Here is an 18421-nt window from a genome sequence, read left to right as displayed (position 1 = left end):
AACGTTTAACAAAACTTAACATTTGCTTCAATGTTCATTTTGACAGGTGCCTTGTATAGAATAATTGAATTCTTCCTCCTACACATCTCTTGAACTACAAATATCTGGAATTATTTTGTTTTTGACATGTCTATCTTGATTTTATTCTTAAATGTGTGCTTATGTAAGAAATACATGATTCTAAAATTTCACAACTGTTCTTTTGAACTTGCTTTTTGTTGAATTGTCTAGTTTAATGAAATCAATAAAATTATGCTTTATATATAAAAAATGTTCTGTGCTCAAATTAGCATCATATACACTAACATTGTATTTATACAGAGAAGAATAGCATGCACCCTGTACAAGGATGACATGCAAATTCTTGGAACCTTCCATATTTTTACAACAACAGATGATGAAAGGTATGTGGCCACAAAGGAACCATACTGCATTCTTGGTGGAGTATAAACTTGTTCAACTACTTTGGAAAGCAGTATGGAGGTTCCTCAGAAGACTCCACATAAAACTCCCCTATGACACAGTAATCCCGCTTTTGGGGATTTACCCAAATGATCATGAACAAGACCATACTAAAACTACCAACACAACTATGATTATTGCAACATTATTTATGATAGCTAAGATATGGAACCAACCCAGATGCCCCCATTAGATGAATGGATCAAGAAAATGTGGTATATATACACAATGGAATTCGATGTCTCCATCAGAAAGAATGATATTTCCCAATTTGTTAGGAAACAGAAAAAAAATATTGAGTAAATTAAGCCAAGTCCAAAGAAACATAGGTCCAATGATTTCCCTTATTGTCAATGACGAATGTATGTCTGGGATAAGCAGAAAAGTTCAAAAGATATGTGCATATAACCAGATAAGATGATGTTAAAGAAATTGAACCTCAAGATAGGGACACAAGTGGTTTTTTTGTTTCTTGCTATTGTTTCTAACGTACTTATAATGTGCGATGTCATTTATTTTGTTTATTTGTATGTTTATCCCCACGCTATAACCCCTGTTTTCTCTGTATTTGAAGTTGGTGCACTTACATATTGTATGTATGCTTCTCTAATTTGGGGAGGGGAAGGGAAAAAATGCTCAAATAGGGATATAGGTTGACCCATTGTAACAATAAGATGCACAAGACACTATGTTGAAAAATGAACTTTACAATTTTGGCAGAGGAAGGAAGGGGGAGGGGAGTGTACTTGTGGAGGTGGGAGGGAAGGGGTGGTAGGGGAAAAATAAAGGAGGAGATAACAATGCTTGTTAGGAAACATACTAGTTTCCTTGTTCATGTAAATGTGACCACTCTGCACAGTATTATTACAATAAAAAACATAAAAATGTTCTGAGATGGAAGAGTTTATTTCCTCTATTTTACCCATATAATATCGTTAACAAAGAAATGAATGCAGAACACTGATATGAAGGTAATTTGAATAAACTTGTGTGTATGTGTGTGTGTGTGTGTGTGTGTGTGTGTGTGTGTGTGAGTGCGGCAGCGCACAAGCAAACACACACGTGCATGCGAACACACGCCATGCATGTATATTGGCGTGCTCAGAGTATAAAATCAGGGCTTCAAGGTCTTGCTAGTCCTTTCCTGTCTAGATTGGTGAGCTACTATATGAGCTGCATCTCAATTCCTGGCTTTTTGCTAGTTCATTAAACATTTTGAAAAATAATTTCATGAAGTTTTTTTTTTTTTTTTGGCCCTGATTGGCTCCCAAGTTTTATCCACAGATCTCAGTCTCCTGAGCAAATATTCAGAGTAGATAGGATTATAGGTGTGATCAGCCAGCACAAGGCTTTTAGAATAATTTTAAAAATAAAAGAAAATTTACTTCATGGGGGCCTGTTTTATCATCTAATTTGAAAGCCTTTTAGAGTGATTATATGTCAATTTAATTCGTTTGCGGATTGTTAAAAGATAGTAAGTGATGATATTTGAAAGTTTTAGTACTTTTTAAAAAAGAAACTGGAACTGTGGGACAGAAGAAATTTGGCTGTCTTTGGACCTGTAAGCTCAGCTCTGTGCATGATAACCCAATGTCAATAACACAATCTGTGTTGAAGACAAAATGTGACAGAAAACAATCACCATGGGCAATATTTACTATGCTATCATTTCTTGGACAATATGAATATTGAATTGAGAGTGTAAGAGAATGGAGAGATTTTACCCACCTTTTTGTTATTGCTGAAAGACTTTTAGAAATTTTGACTCATTTCCTTCCTCACTGTGTGTGTCTTTGGAACATGCACTTACTGTCTTTAATTACAATTTTTCCCAACACTACAATGGTAATAACATTAGCATTATAGCAAATGTTATCTTAAGAATTAAGAGAATAAAACTTGTGAAACACTTAACATAAACCTATGAATGAGCTTTGAGTTTAGCCAGCATTCTTTTTTAAATACTAAATAGAATGTGATAAGTAGTACAGAAAACATTACATATAGTGTGAACAACCATAAGTAATATCTATTGACAATGCTCTGCTTCCAAGGATGCCAGGTGGATAACTTCTCATGCTGTAAATCAAACTGGTTATCTTATGTCGTGATAGTGTAAAAATATCAGAGACAGAACGATGAAGGAATGTTGTAGACTGAGGTGAAATCCATATGAAAATGTGCAAAACTGATAAAACATAAAAGTATCTGAGCAGCATGTTGTGTTTTACATCATTTAAGTTACATCGCAAAGATAAGGAAGACCTAGAAGAATAAATTGTCTTTTTGATATTCTATCATAGGTCCTTAGAAGGATGAACACTTTCCTCATTCTTGTAGAGGCATCATCAGATGAGGGGAAATATATATTTTGTTTGCTTCCTTGCATTCATTCTTCAGTTTGAAATCGGAACTACATGAGAATGAAAGAAACCAAGTGAAATTAGTCATGCAGGCTTTGGAAAGAACAAAGTAAAATAAATAAGATATATATAGCCTTGTAAAAGGTCTAACTAAATTGAGTTATAGAGTCTCAAGCGTTAACAGAAAATGATTTAAGCAATATCATGCTATTAAAAAATTAAAAATGTTAGGAGCTGCTTAATTTTTTTCCTTTCTACTACCTTGATTTAATTATTGATTTTCTATAGAGAGATTAAAGATGAGATTAACAAGAAACTTGATTAAAAATGGGCAAAAGTTCTGAATAAACATGTTTTCCAAAAAGCCATGAAAATCGCCTGTGGATTTACAAATTTGTATGCTGGCTTAATGCTTTGTGAGCAGAAGTCATTAGAGAAATGCAATTCAAAATTACTATGATACTACTTCTTAACTGTTATAACTCATCAAAAATATCCTAGGAAACAGATGTGGTGGTAAAGGCTCATAATTCCAAGTGATTGGAGGTTGGAGTAAAAGGATTTGAGTCTAAGGCCAGTGTTGGGTACTGCACACAATAAAAACCTGCCCTTTAAACAAACTCAAAAGGTAATAATATTGGCTGGCGACACTGTGGAGAAAAGGAAATTTTCTCCACTCTTGGTCAAAATACAGGTTAGTGTTCTCATTGTAGAAAGTAGTATGCAGTTTTCTAAAGACATTCAAAGTTGAAATATCATCTGACCCACCAATCATGTGATCATTTCTCTCTGGGTAACTCATAATTATATCTGTAGTTCATTGTTATTCACATTATTCACAACAACAGCCAAGATATAAATCGAAGTCCAGTGTTCACCTACAAACTAATAAAGAAACTGTGGTACATTCACAAATATCTTTCTTTTTCTGTTGATCCCAAAGTAATTTTTTATTGTTTTCTTGTTTCCATGTGATTAACCTCTAAATTAGAAATCCAGATATATAATTTAATTTAACCAATACTATTTATTGAGTATAAAGAACTTCTACTCTCTGCATTATTTACACTAAGATCACCAAATATGATGAGTCTGAAATAATTAGTCTCTTTTTGACCTATGTTAATATTCTTTACAATGTGAGTGAAATGTTTAAAAAGTAGTATTTGTTTTAGCTTAATTGCTCTGAAGAGACAATAAATGATATTATCAATGCTTAAAAATGATTTGATTTAAAATTTAGAATTCAGGAAATGGTTTTGACTACTCTGGTTACTGGAGCCTTCACTACAACCTCATGAGACAATTTATATTGATGAAGCAAAAATCTGACTTTAGACATTTATGAATAAAAAATCATCATTCTGAATATGTAGAGCTACATATAAAACATAGAAAATTTAGCTTCTAAATACCTGAATATGCTAGTACATTTAATTGCAAGGTAAGTACTTGTTCTGAAAGCAGATAAAATTGCACTTATTTTGAAATGTAAACCTAAGTATTTATTTGAATAAAAGACAATGTTTAAAATATCACTCATTCAAGAAACAAGATGTACAGTTAGTTGTTTTTCATGCCAATTATGTTCTCTAAACTTATTACAAATACTGGATTAATAAACCTAATTTATTGCATTGTAGGGAAATAACAATTCCGTTTCTTAAAACTCATGACAATAACTTTTTCTCAAACAATTGCTAAGTAACTGTTTTATATTTTTTGTCATGGAATCTTATTTGAAAAATTTTTATTCATCAAGTTAAATAATTGGCAAACAATATAAATTACGCATGGACAAAGTTTATTTAACACGAGTTTTTTTTTTTCAGAAGACAGATCATAGCTCTCTTAATGAACACTAGAAGGCAATGTGCTCTTTATTAATTTTTAGTTATTTTGGTAATAGATATTAATTGTCAGAAGTGACAATTCCATAATATATTTAATGTATTTGATTATATTCCCTCTATTTCCTTCTCATTACTCCTTCCTCCAAAGATCTTCTGTTTTTCACATAAATTACATCTTTATATATGCGCATATAAACTAATTTGGAACATTTAAGCTAAACTGCAAGTTAATTCAAGATGTACAGTGAATTACTAGAATAAATAAAAACCGGAATATTTTTGTTAACTTTTGAATTGAGCTATCATTATTATTATGGTTAGGGTTAGGATTCCAGACAGAATTAGAATTAAGATTAGAGAAATAGAAAATTTAGGTTCATCACAGGATGACCCATTGCAACAATAATACTCACAAGACACTATGTTGAAAATGAAGTTTACACCATGGGGAGGGAGGGGTATGAGAAGTGGGGAGGGACGGGATAGTGGGAGAACAAGAAATAAGTGGGTAACAATGCTCAACAAGAAACGTACTCCTTACCTTACACATATAACTAATCCCTTTTTAAAGCATCTTTTCAACAAAATAAAAATTTTAAAAATAATGAAAAATAAAACCTGACAGGAAATAGAAAAACACTTAAAAATTTATGTTCAAAATGCAAGTAAAATTTAGACTTACCGCTAAGCAAGAGTTAGGATATATATGAAAAAGTTGCTTGCTATTAACATGATGATTTGGTTATACGTAGGTTTAGGATTAGGCAAGGTGTGCCAGTTAGAGAGGGGTTAGGATGAGAAAAACATGTAAGACATTGTGTAAAACTGCCACATATTTTAAGAAGAATGAATGGCAAGAATGAATGAAAACCAGTCTCTGTTACTTTAAACATGCAGATATAATTTGGTTTAAAGTGTGAGATACTTTTTTGTTCTGGTTAGGATTAGGGAAGGATAAGCTTTAAGGTAAATTCTAGTTTTCCAATAAGAAGTAGAAGCCAAAAAAATGTGCGATTGAATAGAATCTAGACAATTTTCCTTACATTAACCATTTGGTGTTAAATCAGAATGTGATTTGGATTAGGTTTTTGGTTAACCGGAGTTGAGAATAGAGTAAAGAAATTGGTTAAACTAGTGGCTCACGCCTATTATACTAGCTACTCAGGGAGCTGTTTTCTGAGGATCACAGTTCAAAGGTAGCCCAGGCAGGAAAGTCCATGAGACTTTTATCTCAGATTAACCACCATAAAACACAAAAGCAGTGCTGTGGCTCAATTGGTTAAACGCACACCTTGAGCTAAAGAACTCAGGGATCATGCTCTGGCCCAGAGTGCAAGCCCCACGACCGAAAAAAAGAAAAAAAAAAAGAAATGTTAAATATTTTTTTTTTTTTTATTTATTTATTTATTTATTTTTTTAATTTAATTTTATTTTATTTGAGAACATACTGTACAGAGGGGTTACAATTACATGGGCAGGATAATGCATACATTTCTTACCAAGCATTGCAGCCTCCTCCTTTGTTTACCCTTCACCTCCCTTCCCAGCCTCCCCCCTCCCTCCCACCCAATCATACCCCCCCTCCCACCCCCCCCCGACATTGTAAAGCTGGTTTTGACATGACATTTTGTACTTCTCATTGTTGCAACAGGTCCACCTGAATCCTTAAACGACTTGTTTGTCCCCATCTCCTCCACATGTTATACTGACATCAAATATAGTGAAAGCGGGGGTTACACTGTGGGGGACGGACATACAAAGCAACAAAGAGATAATATTATAAATGCGTTAGAAACACATGCATGAAAGAAACAAAAACATTAAAATACATATTTGAGGTTTCGTTTTCCTAACATCACATTATTTGACTTTTTCCGCTTGACTCATACCTATACTAGATATTGCAAATAAGGGAAACCATGGGACCTATGTTTCTTTGGGCCTGGCTTACTTCACTTAATATAATTTTTTCCAAGCCTTTCCATTTCCTAACAAATGGGGAAATGTCATTCTTTCTGATGGAGGCATAGAATTCCATTGTGTATATATACCACATCTTCTTGATCCATTCATCTACTGAGGGGCATCTGGGTTGGTTCCATGTCTTAGCTATGGTAAATAATGCTGCAATAAACATAGTTGTGCTGGTAGCTTTAGTGTGGCCTTGTTTGTGATCATTTGGGTAAATGCCCAAAAGTGGGATTGCTGGGTCATTGGGGAGCTCTATGTGGAGTCTTTTGAGGAACCTCCATACTGCTTTCCAAAGTGGTTGAACAAGTTTACATTCCCACCAACAATGAAGTAAGGTTCCTTTCTGTCCACATCCCCTCCAGCATCTGTTGTTGTTAGAGTTCTTGATTTTTGCTGTTCTAACTGGAGTGAGGTGATATCTCAATGTTGTTTTGATTTGCATTTCTTTTATGGCTAGGGCAGAGCTCACACCAATTCTCCTCCAACTCTTCAATGAAATTGAAAGAGAAAGCTCACTACCGAACACATTCTATGAAGCCATCATAACCCTCATCCCAAAACCAGGCAGGGACTCATCAAAGAAAGAGAACTATAGACCCATTTCTTTGATGAACATTGTTGCAAAACTTCTCAACAAAATTTTGGCCAACCGACTTCAACAATTCATCCAAAAAATCATACACCACGATCAAACAGGATTCATTTCAGGGATGCAAAGCTGGTTCAATATACGCAAATCAATTAATATTATTCATCACATCAACAGGAGCAAGAATAAGAACCACATGGTTATCTCAATAGACGCAGAAAAAGCATTCGACAAGATCCAACACCCCTTTATGATGAAGGTTTTGAAAAAATTAGGAATCCATGGAACATTCCTCAATACAATAAAGGCTGTATATGACAAACCTACAGCCAGCATTATACTCAATGGTGAAAAACTAAAGCCATTTCCTCTTAACTCAGGAACAAGACAAGGATGCCCACTCTCTCCACTTCTCTTCAATCTAGTATTAGAATGCCTAGCTACAGCAATAAGACAAGATGCAGACATAAAGGGGATCCAAATAGGGAAAGAAGAAATAAAACTCTCCCTCTTTGCAGATGACATGATCTTGTATTTAAAGAATCCCATAGACTCCACTCCCAAATTACTCAAGCTGATTCAAAACTTTGGCAAAGTAGCAGGTTATAAAATTAACCCCCAAAAATCAATGGCTTTTCTGTATGCCAACAATGAGAAAAGTGTGGCTGAAATTAGGAAAGCAACTCCATTTGTAATAGCCCCACAAAAAATAAAATACCTAGGAATTAACTTAACTAAAGAAGTGAAGGACCTCTATGATGAAAACTTTAAAATCTTGAAAAAGGAAATCAACACAGAACTTAAAAAATGGCAAAACCTCCCATGCTCCTGGATTGGAAAGATTAACATCGTGAAAATGGCAATACTCCCCAAGGCTATCTACAAATTCAACGCAATACCTATCAAAATTCCACCCTCATTCTTCAAGGAAATAGAAGAGGTAATCCAAAAATTCATATGGAACAATAAAAGACCCCGAATAGCAAAAACGCTCCTCAACGGAAAGAACACTGCTGGAGGAATATCAGTACCAAATTTCAAACTCTACTATAAAGCCATAGTAATCAAAACAGCTTGGTATTGGCATAAGAACAGACCTCAGGACCAATGGAATAGAATTGAAAACCCAGAAATGAACCTACAGACCTATAGCCATCTAATCTTCGATAAGGGAGCTAAAACAATAGAATGGAAGACAGACAGCCTCTTCAGTAAATGGTGCTGGCAAAACTGGTTAACTACATGTAGAAAACTAAAGCTAGATCCTTATATATCACCCTGCACCAGAATCAACTCCAAATGGATCAAAGACCTTGAACTCAAAGCAGACACTCTGAAAACATTACAGGATGGAATAGGAGAAACCCTGGGTCTCCTTGGCACAGGCCGAAATTTTCTGAATAAAGACCCGGAAACACAACAAATCAAAGAAAGGCTGGACAAATGGGATTGTATAAGGTTGCAGAGCTTCTGCAGGGCAAATGACATAGCTAGCAAGATCAATAGAAAGCCCACGGACTGGGAGAAGATCTTTACTAGCCATACAACGGACAAGGGTCTCATATCTAAAATATACTTGGAACTCAAAAAATTAAACCACCCAACAACAAATCCTCAAAGAAACAACTGCCCAATAAGTAAGTGGGCGAAAGACTTAAAGAGAAGCTTCTCTGAAGAAGAAAGAAGGATGGCCAATAGACACATGAAGAAATGTTAAATATTAAGTAAAGCTGAAAGTTTTTTTAGGAATTCTAGGAATTCAGGAAAAGCTGGGATAATGGAAATAAAATGTATTTCATAAAATCAGGATTTGAGATCAATGGGTATAATGATTCCTGTTATGGAACAAAATACTTTCAGAGTTAAGAGTGAAAAATCTGTAGGGTTTACAGAAATCCTGCAATTTATTTCAAGAATTACCAGTGGAATTTCAGTTAGGATTGCACAAAAAGAGCATTTTTCATAAATTTTAGAATTGGGATACGTTATGGTAATGATTCCAGGCTTGGTTAGGCTTAGAGTGAAGGAAGAAAAAGAATGAGGGTCAAAATGAAGGTAAATTTTAATATAAGCCTGGTAAGAATTAGAATGAATGTAAACTAGAATATTGCTATTAATATTAGAATCTACTTACAATTAGGCTGATGGTTATTCTCAATATTCCAGTTAAGAAAGATTAAGTTTAGGGTTAGAAAATGACTAAGATATTGGAAAAATTGAAACCTATGTTTGGAAGGGTGAGTGAAAACTAGTGTACTTGTGTTAGTGTTAGTATTATCATATAATTCAGATTAAGATTAGGGTCAATATTTTCTTCTGATTATATTTACTGTTATGAATAAGAAAGCTTTTAGTATAAAATTGTGTTCAGTAACAAGTAGAAGCAAATATGTGAGGCTGAATATTAACTATAACATTATTATTATATTTATTTCTCAGTGATCATTTTTGTAGTGGTTAATGGGAGTTTTCCAGCCAGGTTTACGTTGAGAGTTAGCATTAAGTAATGGAATAGATGGTAAGTAAATCTGAAACTGTTTTCAGATACAGTGGTTCAGGAAAAGGTAGAATCAATGGAAACTACAGTATTTTTCCTGGTAAGAGAATGTGAGGACAAGTAATATAATGGCTCATGTTAGGGAACAAAATAATTTTCGAGGTAGAGTCAGAAAATCTGTGGGAATTAGGGCAAACTGAAACTCATTTCCAGAGAGAAAACTGAAGTATTCATTAGAGTGATTAAAAACTAGAGTATTTTTCTTAAACATTAGAATTGGATTATCATTAGGATGAAAGTTAGGATTTAGTTCCAGCTAGGTTTAGTGTAAACATTAGGGGAATGGAAAATTTAGGGTCAAACAAAGTAAATCTTCGAATAACATGTAGAGTTATAATTGGGATGAATGTGAAATAGAAAACTGCTAATAATATTAAGATTAGAGTATGATTAGGATGAGGGTTAGGGTTAGGGTTACAATAAATACAAGATAATGAGTGAAATGACAAACTATCTTTAGAAAGATAAGTTGAATTGAAGTTAGGATGAATAAAAACTAATGTATTTGTGTGGCTTTTAGACTCCAAAGGCCATTAGTTCTAGGTTTAGGTTTACTTTCCTAATTCAGTTTAGGATTAGGGTTAGGGAATGGTAAGCTTTAAGGTAAAACTGAGTTTCTACTAACACTTTCAAGTAAAGTAAGTACGAAATTTAACAGAAACTACAGAGTTTCCCTAATTTTCCTATTCAGGGTTCAATAGGGTTAAACATAGAGTTAGGTTTCTAGTAAGGTTTAGATATATAGTTAGGGTTTGGAAGTAGAGTAGATTTTATGTAAACTCGCAGCTTCCTTTTTGGATATACAGGAGTTCAGTAAACGTTAAGATCAATGGAAACTATGGTATTTTTCATGATATGAGGATTTGAGGTTAATGATTCCTAATATGGAACAAGATATATTTCAGAGTCCAAGTTAGGGAATCTGTAGGATTTGGATCAAATTGCTAATCATTTCAAATACAATGGGTATCTGTAAGGATGCATCTAAACTCGAGTAATTTCCATTAACTTTAGGATTGGGTTACTATTATCATCAAGGTTACTCTTATGGTTCTGACCAGGATTAGAGTTAAGATTAGGGAAATGAGCCGGGCGCTGGTGGCTCACGCCTGTAATCCTAGCTACTCAGGAGGCTGAGATCTGAGGATCGCGGTTCAAAGCCAGCCAAGGCAGGAGAGACCATGAGACTCCTATCTCCAAAAAACTACCAGAAAACCGGACATGGCGCTGTAGCTCAAGTGTTAGAGCGCTCGCCTTGAGCTGAAGAGCTGAGGGACAGTGCCCAGGCCCAGAGTTCAAGCCCCACGGCCGACCAAAAAAAGAAAAAAAAAAAAAAAGATTAGGGAAATGGAAGGTTGAGAACTTGAGTGACTTACTTCATTTTTGTATATATACGCACTATTCTAAGGCTTTAACTCAATGCTTGGGTTCTGTTCCTGAGCTTTACGCTGTAGGGTACAAGCTACGAATCCACTTCCAGCTTTCTTTGGCAGGGAATTGGAATCACACAGACTTTCCTATCCAAGCTGATACTGAACTGAGATCCCCAGATCTCTGCCTTCTGATTAAAGTTAGAATTAAAGGCATGAGCTACCAGTGCCCAGGAAAGTGTTTGATTTTATTGATTGTTTTTACTTATGTTCAAGATCAATACTTGAATTCAATATCTGAGAGCTTTGGTCCCGTGGTAGCCAATGTCACTTGAGCCATATCTCCTAAAATGATTATTTTAAATAGCTGGAAATCATTAAATTTTCTTCAGATGATAGGCATCATTACTGTTGTTCTAATACTCATCGTAACAAAAAAAGATTTATAGACACTAGAGATGATCTGAGCACATTCTCATGCTTTGCTAATAATTGCATAACATTTTAGGGACATGATTTTTAATCATTATTTTGAGTTATCATTAAATAAAGCAGTTAATGCGTACAGTATACTTTGATCAGTGCCAACACTTTCAATATTTTCATCCATCCCTCTTCTATGAATATCTTTCTTCACCTTTCTTAATTTTGTAGGAAATTTACTAGATTCCTCTCTGCACTTCGTCCAATTCCTCTTGTTCATTCTACCTTTTCTCCCTTCACCTCTCTTTTGACTACCTACTTCCTTATTATCCATCAACTCTACTCCTAGGCATTTACCTGAAAATTTACAAACCAGGATATAGTTAAAGTTTCAGCACAACCATGCTTACAGAATCAGCCCAGATACCCCTCAAGTGAGAAATGAATGAAGACAATGTAACACACACACACACACACACACACACACACACACACACACACTGGGAATTCTACTTACCCATCAGAAAGAATATTGAACCATTTGTATCTCTCATCGCTCATTTCTCTCATTTCTTCTGCCTGGTATCCCATTGTCATCTTACTATGCCTGTAATGCAGTAACTGACCCATGCAAATTGATGTAAAAGATTTTCAGGGTTATTGGCTAGCCATAGATTCCTGAATATGAGTTCTTTGCTCCTTCTCTTTGTCTATTCATGCCTTTGAGTAGTGATTGTGCAGTTTCATTTGTACCATTTGCTACACAGAAAAGAGATGAACTACTTGGACATATATTTACATACATGTATATACATACATACATGGATATATGCATTTTATGTTTTCAAGAATTTGGAGCTAACAAAATCACATGCATTTTCCTTCCTTTTCAATTCTTTCAAAGTCTAAATAACTTTGACTCTTTTGAATACCTAATTTTAAAGAGAATGTCACCATCTCTGATGTCAGTAGCCTTGAAAATAGGTGTTCAAATAAGACAAACTTATTTAGGCTTTTTGGTGGAAGAGAGGGGTTCTATCCAGGAGTTCTCTGCTTGCTAGACAGGACTTTGCTTGTATAGCACCAAGCAACTCAACCACTGTTGCCATACTTTTAGTCCATATTATTTGCTTGAGGTCTTGAACTTTTTGCACAGGTGTGATTTTAGATTGACTGAGACTTTATAACCTATGTCTTCCAGATAAGTAGCTAGGATTTCAGATGTGAATCACGATGGCCAGCTCATTTGTTGAGATGGAAGATGGCTGTCTTGGCAATTATTTCTGTGGCCTGGACTCAGACCATGATCATTGTCATTTCTTCTTCCCAATCAGTTGGGATTACAGAATTGGACTACTATACTTGGTGTACATGACACCTTCCTTTTTTTAAAGAGGTTTTTTTATTTCAAAACTACTGTATAGAGGGATTATAATTACTTGAGCAATGTAATGAGTGCATTTTCTATCAAGCATTGTTTCCTCCCCTCTGTTTGCCCCCCATGACCCTTCCCTCCCACCTCCACAACTTCAATCTGCCTCTCCCCTTTTCCCTGCTTCCCTGCTTAAATTGTAATCCTCTTTTCTCACAAGAGTCTCTTATGCATGTCATTGTTACAATGGTTTGGCTTGTATCCCTATTTAAACATTTTGTTTTTTCCCTTCTCCTCCCCAATCTAGAGAAATGTCTATACAAGATGCGGGGCACAGACATCAAATACAGTGAAAACAGGGGTTATACTGTGGGGGATGAACATACAAAGAAACCAAAAAAATCACATGGTTGATTATAAACCCTATCTTGGGGTTCATTTCACTTCACATCATCTTATCTGGTCATATATACATAGCTTTTGAACTTTTATCCTTGTCCCAGGCATACACTAGTTATTGCAAATAAGGAAACCATAGGACCTATGTTTCTTTGGGTTGGATTACTTCATGTAATATAACTTTTTCCAAGACTCCACTTAGATCTCCTATGACCCAGCAAGCCCACTTTGGGTCATTTACCAAATGATCACAAACAAAACCATACTAAGCTACCAGCACAACGATGTTTATTGCAACATTATTTAACATAGCTCATATATGGAACCAACCCAGGGGCCCCTCAGTAGATGAGCTGATCAAGAAAATGTGGTATATATACACAATGGAATCCTATGCCTCATTAGAAAGAATGGCATAGCTCCATTTGATATGAAATGGAAAGACTTGGAAAAATTATATTAAGTGAAATAAGCCAGGCCCAAAGAAACATACGTCCCATGGTTTCCCTTATTTGGAATAACTAGTACATGTCTGAGGCAAGTAGAAAAGGTCATATAAGTTGATGTGAGGCGAAATGAACCCCAAGATAAGGCTTCAAACGTCTTTTTTTTTTCTTTTGTTTGTTTCTAACATATTTATAAGAAGATTATTTTTGTTGCTTTGTATGGACTTCACCCATGGTATAACCCCTGTTTTCACTATATTTGATGTCGGTATAATTTGTGAAGGGGAAGGGAAAACCAAATTGTTTAAATAGGGATATAGGTGGACCCATTGCAACAATGAGATGTTCAAGACATTATGTCAAAAAGAACTTTACTACTTTAGCTTGGGGTGGGGGGACACGGGGTGGGGGGAGATGGAAAGGGATGGGAAGGGGAAACAAAGGAGAAGGTAATTCTTGATAAGAAATTTACTCATTACGTTGCCCATGTAATTGCAAACCTTCTGTACGGTATTTTCCCAATAAAAAAAAGAGAAAATGTGATATATATGTATATTTATGTATATATATATATGTGTATATATATATATGTGCGTGTGTGCATATATATAATGGAATTTTATGCCTCTGTCAGAAAAATGACATAGCCCATTTGTAAGGAAATGGAAAGATGTGAAAAAACTTATAATAAGTGAAATATGCCAGGCCCAAATAAACATAGGTGCCTTGTTTCCTTTACTTGTAGTAACTAGTACATGGTACCATATGACCATATAAGATGATGTTAATTGAAATGAACCCCAAGATAGGGACACTACTGATTTTTTATTCCATGAGATTCTTATCTCTATATAATCCCCAAAATAAAGTTGGAAGGGGAGCTGCGGTTCATGTATAGAACACCACCCATTAGGGAAAAAGCTTAAGTGAGAAGGTAAGATCCGGAGTTTAAACCACAATATCGGCACTCAAAATAGTTGATTTGTTTTCCTTGGGGTTTTTATTAAATTGCTCAGAAAATAATCAACATTGAATTTATGTTTAACATTAATATTAAAATCTAGTTATATTTATTGATGTTATTCTTTGTTTTCCTAAATTTTACTTACACGTTAATATCCAGTAATGGAAAGAGGTGACTATTGTTTCACAAGTTTTTATGGCAGTTGAATATGTGGATGATAGATGCATATAAGGAATTTGGACTGAAAATAAATATGTGCAAGCTTTTTCCTAAAGAAATTATAGTTGAAGAAGCTGTGGGCATGTATGAAATAAACTAAAGAAACAGCAAGGAAAGATATGGTATGATTCTGGAAAACACACAATTTTGAAAGAAAAAAAAAACCAAGTAAAATATGTAGCTTTTAGTAAAAACTTTGTAACACACACATTTTATTCCTTATTTCTACTGTAAGGCATTTCAGTAAAGTTTATTTTACAAAGTTAAACATGATTGACAATTAATATTAACAGGCTTCTGTGTCAGGTAAGCAATTATTCTAGAAAGTTGCCAGGGGTTCATGCTTATAATCCTAGCTATTCAGAGGGCTGAGATCTCTAGATCCTAGTTCAAAGCCAAGTTGAAGAGGAAAGTTGGTGAGACTTTTCTGTTCAATTAACCATGAGATAAGTGGAAGCCTCACTGTGGCTCAAAGTGCAAGCACTAGCCTTGAGAAATAAATTTCAGAGACAGAACCTAGGTCCAGAGATTTAGCTCTCTGAAATTATTCTTAAAATACTTGTTCTCAGGATTCCTTTAACTTGTCTAGAAGAATGTTTTAAACTTAGGGATTTTTTATTTCATGTTATCATCATTGATTTTTAGGATGTGCAGAGAAAAATTATTTATAGTCAGAACTGGTTTGTATTGCTTTGTATTACACATTCCCTCTACAGCAGAGACCAGCTGGAAAGCAGATGGCCAAATCCTGGTGTTTGGCAATGAAGATACATATGTGTTCTTTGAGCAAAGAAACAAACTTATGAAATAGTAGCCTTTATATATAGCACCTTAATAGTAACAATAAAATTAATGTTATTACTATTATCATTTTTTTGTCATTTGTGGTGTTTGAACTCTGGGTCTGGGCATTCTTCAGCTGAAGTCTAGCATTCTACCACTTGAGCAACAGTGCCACTTCACATTTTCTGAACCTTTAATTGGAGATAAGGGTCTCACAGACTTTCCTCCCTGGACTGGCTTTGAACACAGACTCTCAATTCTCAGACTCTTTAGTAGCTAGGAATACAGGTGTGAGCCACTGGCCCCGGGCAGTAAAATTATTTTGAAAAAGAAAAAAACCCACAATTGTGTCCTTAAAAACTTACAATCTAGAAAGTGTATCTGTAATGTTAGTTGTGTCAAGTCACCATAAGCAGCAATCATTTTTATTTTTTCTTATTTTTTTTTTACTTATTTTATTTTTTTTTATTTTTTTATATTTTTATTTTTATTTTTTAAATTTAATTTTATTTTATTTGTGAACATACTGTACAGAGGGGTTACAATTACATGGGCAAGATAATGCGTACATTTCTTACCAAGCATTGCAGCCTCCTCCTTTGGTTTACCCTTCACATCCCTTCCCAGCCTCCCCCCCCAATCCCAATCTTCTCCTTCCCCCCCTTCCCCCCTCCCCCCTGCACCGACGTTGTAAAGCTCGTTTTGGACATGACAACTTGTACTTCTCATTGTTGCAACAGGTCCACCTGTATCCTTAAACAACTGGTTTTTCCCCATCTCCTCCACAAGTTATACTGACATCAAATATAGTGAAAGCAGGGGTTATACTGTGGGGGAGGGACATACAAAGCAACAAAGAGATAATCTTATAAATGCGTTAGAAACACATGCATGAAAGAAAAAAACATTAAAATACATATCTAAGGGTTCATTTTCCTGACATCACATTATCTGACCTTTTCCGCTTGACTCATACATATACTAGATATTGCAAATAAGAGAAACCATGGGACCTATGTTTCTTTGGGCCTGGCTTACTTCACTTAATATAATTTTTTTCCAAGTTTTTCCATTTCCTAACAAATGGGGCAATGTCATTTTTTCTGATGGAGGCATAGAATTCCCTTGTGTATATATACCGCATTTTCTTGATCCATTCATCTACTGAGGGGTATCTGGGTTGGTTCCATATCTTAGCTATGGTAAATAAGCAGCAATCATTTTTAGACCTCACTATGTCCTGTCAAATGCCAGATGATATTTCATTAATTTATTTTACTTTTTCCTAACAAAGTTCATCATGAATGGCTACAGCAAAATTTTCTAGTGAGCATCAACAATTCTTCAACATATTTATTTCAACAAACAACATTTTGCATTTGGTTGTTGTTGTTGTTGTTTAATTTTGCCAGCGGTGGGGCTTGAAATTAGGGCCTGGGCCCTCTCCCTGAGCTTCTTTGATCCAGACTAGCACTCTACCAATTGAGCAACAGTACCAATTCCAATTTTTCTGCTTATGTCAAACTGAGAAATCAAATCAAGTGCTTCATGCATGTGAGACCAGCTCTCTACATCTAACCACATTCCCAGTTACTGGGACTTTTGTTGTTGTTGTTGTTGTTGTTTAAGATAGCATTTTACTATGTGTCCTTCTGTTGGCCTAAAACATAGGCTGGTCTCAAGCTAAATTCTAAATCATCCTCTCATGTTCAGAGTTTACAAACACTGACCACCATATTCGGCTCAGAATTCTTGGTGAGAGAATACCCTTTCAGATATAGAAAGAGTTATTCTGTCTTCCTCGGACTCAACGTATTTTGCATTCAGCATTTTAATCACATTCTGTCCTGGTGTGTTTCCACTTCTAGATCAATAGAAATATTTCAGGTTCTGAACTTGAAGCTGATCCCTGCCATCCAACAACATCACATTCTTGTGAATAGCACTAGCTGGACTCATGAGCATAGCAGCCAGCTGGAGCTCAGCTATCTGATGGTCTTGGGCTCCAACAATGCAATCATTTCTGTGCACAGACTGAAAACTGTCGTAGGTAATTTTGATTTATTCCATTATATTATCAGCTAAATTCTATTCTCAGCTTTGTATGCTTTAAAAATCTCTTAAATATTAATTACTATTTTCCTACATTCTCAAAAGTAACATCTATGTCTTACTCTAAAATTCATTCAAACATGGAAAAATATTAATGTAGTTGCTGTCGACCTATGGCTCATATTTTAAAACCTGGCTACTTTAGAGGAAAAATTGGAGGATCTTGGTTTTAAGCAACCTATGCAGAAAAATCTGAAATATTGCTCCAATTGAGAAACCAAAATCCTGAAGTGGAGATGTGGCTCTCTTAGTAGAGTGTCAGGTTTGCGCAAAAAGACTAAACAGGAATATTAGCTCTACTTCTGACGCCATTATTTACTCATGGAACTCACACACACACACACACACACACACACACACACACACACACACACAAACACACACACACACACACACACATACACACACACACAAGCTATATTCTCTTTGGCTCCCCTTCTGGAGCAGTATTCAGTGCCATTAACTTAATGCATGTTTTCACCAAATTATTATGGTAGGAAATAAACTACATTAGCATTTATGATAATGCACTTTTTGT

At 35.1% G+C, this 18421-nt stretch overlaps 1 non-coding gene across 1 annotated transcript; it reads left to right on the top strand.

The window, feature by feature from the left end:
- The first annotated feature begins 277 nt into the window (after positions 1 to 277).
- On the top strand, positions 278 to 384 carry LOC122115110. Its single transcript, XR_006148713.1, has one exon. It is a non-coding gene; the product is annotated as a U6 spliceosomal RNA (small nuclear RNA).
- Positions 385 to 18421: the final 18037 nt, after the last annotated feature.

Source organism: Dipodomys spectabilis, unplaced genomic scaffold (genome assembly GCF_019054845.1).
Source record: "Dipodomys spectabilis isolate Male_0828 unplaced genomic scaffold, ASM1905484v1 ptg000116l, whole genome shotgun sequence".
NCBI classification, from domain to species: domain Eukaryota; kingdom Metazoa; phylum Chordata; class Mammalia; order Rodentia; family Heteromyidae; genus Dipodomys; species Dipodomys spectabilis.
Note: the sequence above shows the minus strand (reverse complement) of the source record. Positions and strands in the feature narration are given on the sequence as shown.